Here is a 13,631-nt window from a genome sequence, read left to right as displayed (position 1 = left end):
AGCACATATGAGAAAGAGTTATTTATTATGCGATCAATGTTGAGAGTGTCCACTAGTGAAAGTGTAATCCCTAGGCCTTGTTCCTAAATATCGCTATCGCTGCTTGTTTCTTGTTTTCTTGCGTTACTACTGGCTGCGTTACTACTGCTCATATATATTCATACCACCTGTATTTCACTATCTCTTCGCCGAACTAGTGCACCTATTAGGTGTGTTGGGGACACAAGAGACTTCTTGCTTTGTGGTTGCGGGGTTGCATGAGAGGGATATCTTTGACCTCTTCCTCCACGAGATCGATAAACCTTGGGTGATCCACTTAAGGGAAACTTGCTGCTGTTCTACAAACCTCTGCTCTTGGAGGCCCAACACTTGTCTACAAGAATAGAAGCTCCCGTAGACATCAAGCTATTTTACGGCGCCGTTGCCGGGAGGAAAGGTAAAAGGTACTCACACTCCGGATCTCGGCTACTAAGCTATTTTCGCCGTTGTAAGTACTCGAAGCTATTTCCTTTAGATCCTGCAATTGCATCTTTTTGTTTCTTGTTTACACTAGTTTGGCATAATGGACGACAATGAGCTTCTTATTCTATTTCCTGATTTAAGACATGGATGGTTTGATGCGAAAATTAAAAAACCTATGGAACATATTAGTATGAACGCTTTGAATACCATTGTTGCTAATGATATGGAAAATTCTAAGCTTGGGGAAGCTGGCTTTGATGAGCATGATATTTTTAGTCCCCCAAGCATTGAGGAGAAAATTTTCTTTGATGATACTTTGCCTCCTATATTTGATGATGAGAATAATAATGATAGCTACTTTGTTGAATTTGCTCCACTATTACTAATAAAATTAACTATGCCTATGTGGAGAGTAATAATTTTATGCATGAGACTCATGATAAGAATGCTTTATGTGATAGTTATATTGTTGAGTTTGCTCATGATGCTACTGAAAGTTATTATGAGAGAGGAAAATATGGTTGTAGAAATTTTCATGTTACTAAAATGCCTCTCTATGTGCTGAAATTTTTGAAGTTACACTGGTTTTATCTTTCTATGCTTGTTGCATCATGCTTCATGAATTTGTTTATTTACAAGATTCCTTTTCATAGGAAACATGTTAGGCTTAAATGTGTTTTGAATTTGCCTCTTGATGCTCTCTTTTGCTTCAAATACTATCTCTTGCGAGTGCATCATTAAAACTGCCTGAGCCCATCTTAATGGCTATAAAGAAAGAACTTCTTGGGAGATAACCCATGTGTTATTTTGCTACAGTACTTTATTTTATATTTGTGTCTTGGAAGTTGTTTACTACTGTAGCAACCTCTCCTTATCTTAGTTTTGTGTTTTGTTGTGCCAAGTAAAGTCTTTGATAGAAAGGTTGATACTAGATTTGGATTACTGCGCAGTAACAGATTTCTTTGCTGTCACGAATTTCGACCTGCCCCTCTGTAGGTAGCTCAGAAAAATATGCCAATTTACGTGCGTGATCCTCAGATATGTACGCAACTTTCATTCAATTTGGGCATTTTCATTTGAGCAAGTCTGGTGCCTCAATAAAATCCATCTTTACGGACTGTTCTGTTTTGACAGATTCTGCCTTTTATTTCGCATTGCCTCTTTTGCTATGTTGGATAAATTTCTTTGATCCATTAATGTCCAGTAGCTTTATGCAATGTCCAGAAGTGTTAAGAATGATTGTGTCACCTCTGAACATGTTAATTTTTATTGTGCACTAACCCTCTAATGAGTTGTTTCGAGTTTGGTGTGGAGGAAGTTTTCAAGGATCAAGAGAGGAGGATGATATACTATGATCAAGAAGAGTGAAGAGTCTAAGCTTGGGGATGCCCCCGTGGTTCATCCCTGGATATTTCAAGAAGACTCAAGCATCTAAGCTGGGGATGCCCAAAGCATCCCCTTCTTCATCGACAAATTATCAGGTTCCTTCTCTTGAAACTATATTTTTATTCGGCCACATCTTATGTACTTTACTTGGAGCGTCTGTGTGCTTTTATTTTTATTTTTGTTTGAATAAATGCTTGTGTGGGAGAGAGACACGCTCCGCTGGTTCATATGAACACATGTGTTCTTAGCTTTTAATGTTCATGGCGAAGGTTGAAACTGCTTCGTTAATTGTTATATGGTTGGAAACGGGAAATGCTACATGTAGTAATTGGTAAAATGTCTTGGATAATGTGATACTTGGCAATTGTTGTGCTCATGTTTAAGCTATTGCATCATATACTTTGCACCTATTAATGAAGAAATACATAGAGCTTGCTAAAATTTGGTTTGCATAATTGGTCTCTCTAACGTCTAGATAATTTCTAGTATTGAGTTTTGAACAACAAGGAAGACAATGTAGAGTCTTATAATGTTTACAATATGTCTTTTATGTGAGTTTTGCTGCACCGTTCATCTTTGTGTTTGTTTCAAATAAACCTTGCTAGCCTAAACCTTGTATCGAGAGGGAATACTTCTCATGCATCCAAAATCCTTGAGCCAACCACTATGCCATTTGTGTCCACCATACCTACCTACTACATGGTATTTCTCCGCCATTCCAAAGTAAATTGCTTGAGTGCTACCTTTAAAATTGCTATCCTTCACCTTTACAATATATAGCTCATGGGACAAATAGCTTAAAACAATTGGGGTATTGAATATGTACTTATGCACTTTATCTCTTATTAAGTTGCTTGTTGTGCGATAACCATGTTCCTGGGGACGCCATCAACTACTCTTTGTTGAATATCATGTGAGTTGCTATGCATGTCCGTCTTGTCTGAAGTAAGAGAGATCTACCACCTTAATGGTTGGAGCATGCATATTGTTAGAGAAGAACATTGGGCCGCTAACTAAAGCCATGAATCATGGTGGAAGTTTCGAGTTTTGGACATATATCCTCAATCTCATATGAGAATACTAATTGTTGCCACATGCTTATGCATTAAAGAGGAGTCCATTATCTGTTGTCCATGTTGTCCCGGTATGGATGTCTAAGTTGAGAATAATCAAAAGCGAGAAATCCAAAATGCGAGCTTTCTCCTTAGACCTTTGTACAGGCGGCATGGAGGTACCCCATTGTGACACTTGATTAAAACATGTGTATTGCGATGATCCGGTAGTCCAACCTAATTAGGACAAGGTGCGGGCACTATTAGTATACTATGCATGAGGCTTGCAACTTGTAAGATATAATTTACATGATACATGTGCTTTATTACTACCGTTGACAAAATTGTTTCTTGTTTTCAAAATAAAAGCTCTAGCACAAATATAGCAATCGATGCTTTCCTCTTTGAAGGACCATTCTTTTACCTTTTATGTTGAGTCAGTTCACCTATTTCTCTCCACCTCAAGAAGCAAACACTTGTGTGAACTGTGCATTGATTCCTACATACTTGCATATTGCACTTGGTATATTTCTCTATGTTGACAATTATCCATGAGATACACATGTTACAAGTTGAAAGCAACCGCTGAAACTTAATCTTCTTTTGTGTTGCTTCAATACCTTTACTTTAATTTATTGCTTTATGAGTTAACTCTTATGAAAGACTTATTGATGCTTGTCTTTAAGTACTATTCATGAAAAGTCTTTGCTTTATGATTCAGTTGTTTACTCATGTCATTACCATTGTTTTGATCGCTGCATTCATTACATATGTTTACAATAGTATGATCAAGGTTATGATGGCATGTCACTCCAGAAATTATCTTTGTTATCGTTTACCTGCTCGGGACGAGCAGAAACTAAGCTTGGGGATGCTGATACGTCTCCGACGTATCGATAATTTCTTATGTTCCATGCTACTTTATTGATGACACCTACATGTTTTATACACATTATATGTCATATTTATGCGTTTTCCGGAACTAACCTATTGACGAGATGCCGAAGGGCCAGTTCTCGTTTTCTCGCTATTTTTGGTTTCGAAATCCTAGTAAGGAAATATTCTCGGAATTGGACAAAATCAACGCCCAGGTTCCTATTTTTCCCGGAAGCATCCAGAACACCCAAGAGAGGCCAGAGGGGGGCCACAGGCCCACCACACAAGACCCCGGCGCGGCCTGGGGGTGGCCCGCGCCCCCCTAGCGTGTCACCGCCTCGTTGACCTTCTGACGCCGCCTCTTCGCCTATATAAAGGTCCCTGACCTAAAACCTCGATACGAAAAAACCACGGTACGAGAAACCTTCCAGAGTCGCCGCCATCGCGAAGCCAAGATCTGGGGGACAGGAGTCTCTGTTCCGGCACGCCGCCGGGACGGGGATGTGCCCCCGGAAGGCTTCTCCATCGACACCACCGCCATCTTCATCAACGCTGCTTGTCTCCCATGAGGAGGGAGTAGTTCTCCATCGAGGCTCGGGGCTGTACCGGTAGCTATGTGGTTAATCTCTCTCCTATGTACTTCAATACAATGATCTCATGAGCTTGCTTTACATGATTGAGATCCATATGATGAGCTTTGTATCGCTACTAGTTGTGTGCTACTCATGTGATGTTATTAAAGTAGTCTATTCCTCCTGCATGGTGTAAAGTTGACTAGTGTGTGCACCGTGTGGTTCTTGTCGTAGGCTATGATCATGATCTCTTGTAGATTGTGGAGTTAATTATCATTATGATAGTATTGATGTGATCTATTCCTCCTTCATAGTGTAAAGTGGACGAGTGTGTGCGCTATGTTAGTTCTTGGTTTATTTTGCAATGATCTATTATGCTCTAAGGTTATTTAAATATGAACATCGAATGTTGTGGAGCTTGTTAACTCCGGCATTGAGGTGCTCTTGTAGCCCTACACAACGACCGGTGTTTGTCATCCAACAAAAGAGTGTATGTAGCACATATGAGAAAGAGTTATTTATTATGCGATCAATGTTGAGAGTGTCCACTAGTGAAAGTGTAATCCCTAGGCCTTGTTCCTAAATACTGCTATCGCTGCTTGTTTACTATTTTACTGTGTTACTACTGTTGCGTTACTACTGCTCATATATATTCATACCACCTGTATTTCACTATCTCTTCGCCGAACTAGTGCACCTATTAGGTGTGTTGGGGACACAAGAGACTTCTTGCTTTGTGGTTGCAGGGTGGCATGAGAGGGATATCTTTGACCTCTTCCTCCCTGAGATCGATAAACCTTGGGTGATCCACTTAAGGGAAACTTGCTGCTGTTCTACAAACCTCTGCTCTTGGAGGCCCAACACTGTCTACAAGAATAGAAGCTCCCGTAGACATCAGGGGTGCGGCCACCTTGTGGTCTTGGGGTGGCCGGCACCCTCCCCTTGGCCCCTCATTATATAGGTGGAAGCCCCAAGTATTGGACTACAAGTCTCCGAATAAGACCCGAACCCAAAACCTTCCATGTGATAGGGAAACCTACCCAAGGTGGGAATCCCACTTGGGGTGGGATTCCCCCTTCCATGTGGGGGTGGCCGGCCCCCTTTAGGGGAGTCCACTTGGGACTCCTCCCCTTAGGGTTGGCCGGCCATGGGAGGTGGAGTCCCTCCGGGACTCCGCCTTCCTTAGTGGTTTCTTCCGGACTTTTCTAGAACCTTCTAGAACCTTCCATAGAACCTTCCGGATCATTTTAAATCTTATAAAATGACTTCCTATATATGAATCTTATTCTCCGGACCATTCCGGGACTCCTCGTGATGTCCGGGATCTCATCCGGGACTCCGAACAAATATTCGAACTCCATTCCATATTCAAGTTCTACCATTTCAACATCCAACTTTAAGTGTGTCACCCTACGGTTCGTGAATTATGCGGACATGGTTGAGTACTTACTCCGACCAATAACCAATAGCGGGATCTGGAGATCCATAATGGCTCCCACATATTCAACGATGACTTTAGTGATCGAATGAACCATTCACATACGATACCAATTCCCTTCGTCACGCGATATTTTACTTGTCCGAGGTTTGATCATCGGTATCACTTCATACCTTGTTCAACCTCGTCTCTCGACAAGTACTCTTTACTCGTACCGTGGTATGTGGTCTCTTATGAACTTATTCATATGCTTGCAAGACATTTGACGACATTCCACCGAGAGGGCCCAGAGTATATCTATCCGTCATCGGGATGGACAAATCCCACTGTTGATCCATATGCCTCAACTCATACTTTCCGGATACTTAATCCCACCTTTATGACCACCCATTTACGCAGTGGCGTTTGGTGTAATCAAAGTACCTTTCCGGTATAAGTGATTTACATGATCTCATGGTCATAAGGACTAGGTAACTATGTATCGAAAGCTTATAGCAAATAACTTAATGACGTGATCTTATGCTACGCTTAATTGGGTGTGTCCATTACATCATTCATATAATGATATAACCTTGTTATTAATAACATCCAATGTTCATGATTATGAAACTAATCATCTATTAATCAACAAGCTAGTTAAGAGGCATACTAGGGACTCTTTGTTGTTTACATATCACACATGTATCAATGTTTCGGTTAATACAATTATAGCATGGTATATAAACATTTATCATAAACATAAAGATATATAATAACCACTTTTATTATTGCCTCTTGGGCATATCTCCAACAGCTTGCACCGGAGCATGGTTCTAACTTCTGGGCTACGCCTGAACGTACCCGACAAATCGTCAGATTTCAAGACCGCGCGGGTCAAGTCCGCGATTTTCTCGACTTCTGCACAAGGACATTAGCTTTAGTTTATAACACCATGTTTCCTCGCAATCCTCCGCCAGAGACTCTTTCTGCTTTGATGGAAAAATTCCGGGATGCTCCTCGAATCCATGAATTTGGGCGGGCCCAACTGACTGCTGGAGCAAGATTTGCCATGATTATGTTGCAGGTCTGTTACCCGAAGTTAGACATGACCAAAATTGTCGCCAAATGTCAAGCCAAACTAACTAAAAGGAGGAGGAACATCGGTAAAATCAACGATGTTATGACCCCTGTGGCCGAAGAGATGATGGATGAATTACTTCGGTTAGATGCCGAATACTTCGTAAGAGGTAGCTATGCTGAACATACAACTGGTGCTGCAAACAATGAGAGAGTAAACATAGATGATATAATGGGTGATAACTGAAAGTTTCTTTTTCCTTGTCCAATTTTCCTTGAGGTGACGATATGTATGTTGTAAGCACAATCTATATTGTAAAACAGCTTTATACGTATTTCTTTCATCAAGCCTCCGAGCTTTTTTGTTTTGCCAGTGTTTATATCTTTATTGGCTTGCGAGCTATTTTTGCGCCTGGACAAATAACTATATTTTGCGGAAGGTCATATATATTGTTATTGCGGGTTATGAGCCCCCAAGTCTGTCGATGAAAAACATATACATCACCAATATCTTTTACTATATTGCAGTACCGCGAGTCCGCCTCATTAAAAACCTTTCAGCCCCACTCGGTGCCCTGAAAGGAAAAGAGTGCGTCTGAAAACTTGCGGGCGTTTCAGTACATTGTATGTTTACAAAGAGGACTATATTTCGACTTCAAGCATAAAAGCGCCTAAGTTGCGCCACGTTCCAGGGGTTTGGCTCGGCCACTCCTGTCTTCTTATCCTTTATCCTGTATGCTCCTCCTTCAATTACTTTTGTGACGATGTACAGGCCAATCCATGGCGACTCGAGTTTCTCATGGCTGTTTTGCGTAAGCCGAAGAACTAAGTCGCCAACCTGGAAGGACCTTGGTCGCGAACGTCGACTGTGGTAGTTTTTCATATCTTGCTGGTACTTGGTGACCCTTGACAATGCCTCATCTCGAGCTTCATCGAGTGCATCAACGTCATCTTCCTGTGCCTTTCTCGAGGTTTCTTCATTGAATTCCGCCACTCTCGGGGAATTATGTTCTATCTCTATCAGCAACACTGCCTCAACCCCATGGACTAGAAAGAACGGGGTTTCCTGTGTCGCTGTATTTGGTGTTGTTCGAATGCTCCATAACACGCTAGGCAACTCCTCTGGCCATGTGTGTCGTGCTTTTTCTAATGGCGTTAGCAGGCACTTCTTGATGCCGTTGCAGATGATGCCGTTTGCTTTCTCGACCTGCCCATTGGTTTGCGGATGCGCAACTGAGGCAAATTGTAATTTGATGTCTACCTCAGCGCAATATGCCTTGAACTCCTTGGATGTGAAATTGCTGTCGTTGTCTGTGACGATGCTATGAGGGACTCCAAACCGAAAAACGATACTCTTAACAAACTTGATTGCAGATGCTGCATCTGGTGAGTTTATCGGCTTCACTTCTATCCACTTTGTGAACTTGTCGACAGCTACCAGCATATACTCGTATCCTCCTGGCCAAGCCTTCTGCAACTTTCCCACCATATCAAGACCCCATTGAGCAAAGGGCCATGACAGCGGTATTGGCATCAACTCTGCTGCCGGAGAATGAGGTTTTGCGGCAAACCTTTGGCACACATCGCAAGTACGTACTATGTCCTTTGCGTCCTCGATTGTTGTTAGCCAATAGAATCCTGCTCGAAAAACCTTGGCCGCTATAGCTCGACTTCTTGCATGATGTCCGCACACCCCTTCGTGTATATCCTTCAGAATAAGCCTTCCTTCTTCGGGTGTGACGCATCTCTGTAGTACTTCCGAAATACTTCGTTTGTATAGCTCTCCTTTGACCACAGTAAAGGCTTTAGAACGCCTGATGACTCGCCTTGCTTCAACTGGATCGTCGGGTAATTCTTTCGTTAAGATGTACGCTATGTATGCCTGCATCCAAGGAATTTGCACCATCATTATCACGTGTGGTTCCTCCTCACCTTCCGATAGTGCTGCTGGAGCCCCCGAGGCTTTCTCGTCTTTCTCCTTCTTCTGCTGTTTCTTCGCCTTGGTTGATCTTTCAGCTATTTCTTCCCAAAACACGCCAGGTGGTATTGCGAGACATTGCGAACCGATGTTTGCGAGAACATCGTCTTCGTCGTTGTTGAGCCTGCTAATATAATTTACTTCGCACCCGTCAAACAGCCTCTCGAGCTCATTATATACTTCTTTGTATGCTATCATGCTATCATTGACTGCATCGCATTGATTCATCACTTGTTGAGCCACCAGCTGTGAGTCGCCAAATTTTTTTAATCGAGTTGCGCCGCAAGCTTTCGCCATCTTCATCCCATGTATAAGTGCTTCGTACTCTGCTTCGTTATTAGATGCGTTTGGAAACGCCATCCGTAGCACGTATTTCAACTTTTCGCCTTGAGGTGATACTAGTATCACGCCTGCTCCAGCTCCTTCTAATCTCTTGGACCCGTCAAAGTTCATAGTCCAAGTTCTCGATAAATCCGGACGTCCCATGTTTTGTAGCTCCATCCACTCTGCGATGAAGTCTGGTAAGATCTGTGACTTTATTGCTTTTCTTTTTTCGTATGTGATGTCCCGAGGGGAAAGTTCTATTCCCCAAAGGGAGACACGACCAGTAGCTTCTGGGTTGTTTAATATGTTGGATAAAGGCGCCTCATTGACCACTATTATCGGATGCGCCGAAAAATAGTGTTGCAGTTTTCTTGCGGTTGTAAACACTCCATATGCTAGCTTTTGGTACTGCGGGTACCGCTGTTTTGAGGGTGATAAAACTTCGCTGACGAAGTATACTGGCCTCTGCACTCCATGGAGTTTTCCTTCTTCTTCTCTTTCGACTACAAGGACTGTGCTGACCACCTAAGGCGTGGCTTCGATGTATAACAGGAGAGGTTCCTTCTCCTTGGGTGCCACCAAGATTGGCGGTGTCGAGATTGTGCGCTTAAGGTCCTCAAAAGCTCTGTCTGCTTCTTCGTTCCACTGGAACTTCTCGCCTTGCTTGATTAAAGCATAAAACGGCAGCGACTTTTCTCCTAGCCTGGCGACGAATCTGCTTAAAGCTGCAACTCGCCCAGTCAGCTGTTGTATTTCTTTCAACTTTGTTGGCTTCCGCATCGTTACGATGGCTTGGATTTTCTCTGGATTAGCCTCGATTCCTCTTGCTGAAACTAGGAACCCGAGAAGTTCTCCTGCAGGAACGCCAAAGGAGCACTTTGTCGGGTTCAGCTTGAGGCAGAACTTGTCAAGGTTGTCGAAAGTTTTCTTCAGATCCTCGATCAAAGTTGACCCCTTCTTTGTTGTTATGACGACGTCGTCGATATATACTTGTACGTTTTTGCCAATCTGTGTGGCGAGACACTTATGCATCATCCGCTGGTTTGTTGCTCCCGCGTTCTTCAATCCAAAGGGCATTGTTCTGTAGCAGAACACGCCATAGGGTGTTATAAAAGCTGTTTTGACCTCGTCGTCTTCTTTTAATCTGATCTGGTTATAACCAGAATATGCATCCAGGAAGGAAAGACGTTCACAGCCTGCCGTGGAGTCGATGATTTGATCGATCATTGGGAGGGGAAAGTGATCCTTTGGACAATGTTTATTGAGACACGTGAAGTCGACGCACATGCGAAGGACTTTCGTGTTTTTCTTTGGGACCAACACTGGGTTAGCTACCCACGTGGCCTCTGTATGTAACTCTTTGATAAAGCCAGCCTCTCTGAGTCGATTGATTTCTGACAGCATAGCTTTGCGGTTTGGTTCCGAAAAATGCCGCAAAGGTTGTTTAATTGGCCTCGCCATTGGATCCAAGTTGAGGTGGTCCTCGGCAAGTTCCCTGGGTACTCCTGGCATATCAGCTGGATACCATGCGAAGATTTCCCAGCGCTCACGGAGGAACTCGACGAGCGCGCTTTCCTATGCGAGGTCCATGTTTGCTGCGATGTATGTCGTTTTCTTGGGATCTGTCAGGTGAATCTGTACCTCCTTAGAGTCCTTGGCAGTGTCAAAGGTTGGTTCCTTGAGTGGTCTCCCTACATCTAGCAACACATCATAGTCAGTTGTTAACCTTGACGCCATATACTCTGCTTGCATCCCGGAAGTTTCTGACAGTCGATGAAAATCCTTGTCGCACTTATCAGCTAGCGCGAAACTGTCTTTGACTGTAATCGGTCCCTTGGGTCCAGGAAGCCTCCATAACAAGTATGTGTAGTGTGGTACCATCATAAACCTGGCATAGGATGGTCGTCCCAACAAAGCGTGATACTGCGACGGGAAATCCACAACTTCGAACTCCAGCCTTTCTATCTTGTAATTCTCTCGGGTTCCAAACTGAACATCTAGATTGATCTTCCCCAGCGGATAGCTCGGCTTGTCTGGTGTGATACCATGGAAACGTGTGTCAGTTGGTTTTAGGTTCGCCAGGGATATGTTCATTTTCCTCAATGTATCTGCGTACATAAGGTTTAAACTGCTGCCTCCATCTATGAATACTCGTGAAACGTCGAATCCTGCGATTACCGCTGGTAAAATCAGTGCTGACTACCGTGGACGAGGAACTTGCTGCGGATGGTCCGCTATGGTGAAGCCAATGTCTTGCCTCAACCAATTTAGGTACTCAATTGTTGGTGGAGGCATCTTCTCTGCCATGAACACTTGTCGCGAGATTAATTTCTGAGCTCTGTTAGATGGCCTGGCTTTCTGAATCATCGAGACCGCGCCATTGGTGTCGATATAAGAAGGTGGGTTTGGAGCTGTCGTTGCCTAATCGACGGTACCTCGGAGGAGGGATCCTCACGAGGGGGAGAAGAAGTAGGGGCCATAGGGCGGAGTGCACACGGGACGGTGGTACGCGAGTTACCCAGCTTCGGAACACCGCACGATGACGGAGGCCTACTGCTGCTTGTCCGGAATTATCCGGGCGCTTTCGCGTTGTTACAATGAGTTGTGGTTGTGCCTCTAGGGCTCCCGGGATCCGGCTTATAAAGGCGCACGGATCTAGGGTTTACATGGAGAGTCCTAGCCGGATTACAGATAGCCTAACTACGGTACAATATCTTGCCGTGCACGTCACGGATCCGCCTTCCATACACGTCGTCCAGGATCCGGGTTCCTCATGGGCCTCCATGGATCCGGGTTACTCCTATGTCGGTACGGATCCGGCCTGCTGATCCTCGGTTGGACTTCTCCCTTCATGATCAACAGCAATCGGGCCGCCCGATGGGCCACATGCCTCATCACCGTCTCGTGGGCCACCCGGGCTTGCCGGATCTAGGCACCTGTCGATGGTACACCTATGAAGTATACCCACAACGAGTAGCCCCCGAGTTCTCCGAGTTTCACCTGCAGTTTCCGCCTTGCTGGTTCATTATAATCTCCGGCAAACGTTGGTAACGCGGAGAAACTTGAAGAGCTCCAACTTTGCATTTTCTTCTTCTTTCCAACTTATAGCTGGAAAATGCTCCCACCCCGCGGGACTTCATCCATCGACATTCAAAAGAACATCTCCGGGTTACTCCCTGCTCGAATGAGAGACAAATTATATCCGGAATCTTAAAAGACTCAAACGGCTTCGGAAATCCTTCATCTTCAGACCATGCTCAACAACGGAAGTTCCGTATTTCCCGCGCACAACTTCCTTATTTCCCGCGCTAAAATTTCGCAGATGCCAATCTTCAGCCGGAATTTTCGGGAGTGCATGGTTAAATTACCTCCACGTCGTTTTACCGCATTTGACCTAAACACGTGTCATCCATCCAACGGCGCGACCGTTCAGTTTCCACCGTCGGATCCGGATCCCGAATCTCCGAGCGCGGCCTATAAATACCCCGCGGCCCGGTAAAAACTCATTCTTTCACCCCCTCTCACCACATCGTCTTCCTCCTCGCGCCTGCGCCGCCCGCCAGATCTTGACTCCGGCGAGCTTTGTCACGGTGAACTTCGCGCGCCGCCGAACCAAGGCTCCCTTCGCACCAAGATTCTCACGTTTGAACGAGAAACTCGCTCCGCCGCCGATTCGTGGTCACGCGGGTCGATTTCCTTCAAGTTCGGCGACCTCATCTCCGCCGGAGCTCCGTCGAGCCACCGCGCCATTAGCGGTAAGTTCATCGGCTTTGTAGAAGACAACCTAGTGTAGAAGATAGGCTTAGTGATCCGGGTACTCAAACACTTTGTATGGGTGCAGCCGGAAGCATGCCACTCGAATCGTCACTTTGCACTGGTAGCTCTTCGAGTAGCCCGGATCCCAATCAGATAGAACCCATATGCCCGGATCCCATATCATTCCTGCCACCGTATGTTTCCGACATCAGACTAGCTCAACCTTTTTCCGCATCTTCCAGCACCGCTCCAAGCCGGATTCCTACCCTCCAAGAGCTCCAAGAAGAACTCGAGGGACAAGCTCGGATGGCGGCAAAGGTGCAGGAGGCGGAAAACAAGAAGGCGTCCAAGGCCCGGATCCGCGAAGGAGAACGGGGTCAATGGTGGCCTTGCGAAACCACCGATGTGGAGCTTAGAGAGCTCCAGAACGAAGGAATGATCTCCTCGCATTGGAGCTTCACACGTGATTCCGTCGTCCCCAAGCCAGAAGCCGGAGAAGTTGTTATGACTAAGGCTTGGGTGGAACGCGGACTTTCACTTCCTTGTTCAGAAGCAGCAGCGCTGGTCTTGGGTTCCTCTTGGGGAGTTTCCTTGGAGCTGGTCCAGGTAAATTGGGTTCCGGATTCCGCAGGTCGCGCCTTGGCAGCAAGCTCCTTCGAAGTTCCGCTTCTAAGGGCTCGTCCGCGGGAAGAACGACCTTGTCGTAGAATTCCTCGTGCCGGATCCTGCGC

The sequence above is a fragment of the Lolium rigidum genome, chromosome 2, assembly GCF_022539505.1.
Source record: "Lolium rigidum isolate FL_2022 chromosome 2, APGP_CSIRO_Lrig_0.1, whole genome shotgun sequence".
Classification (NCBI taxonomy): domain Eukaryota; kingdom Viridiplantae; phylum Streptophyta; class Magnoliopsida; order Poales; family Poaceae; genus Lolium; species Lolium rigidum.
Note: the sequence above shows the minus strand (reverse complement) of the source record.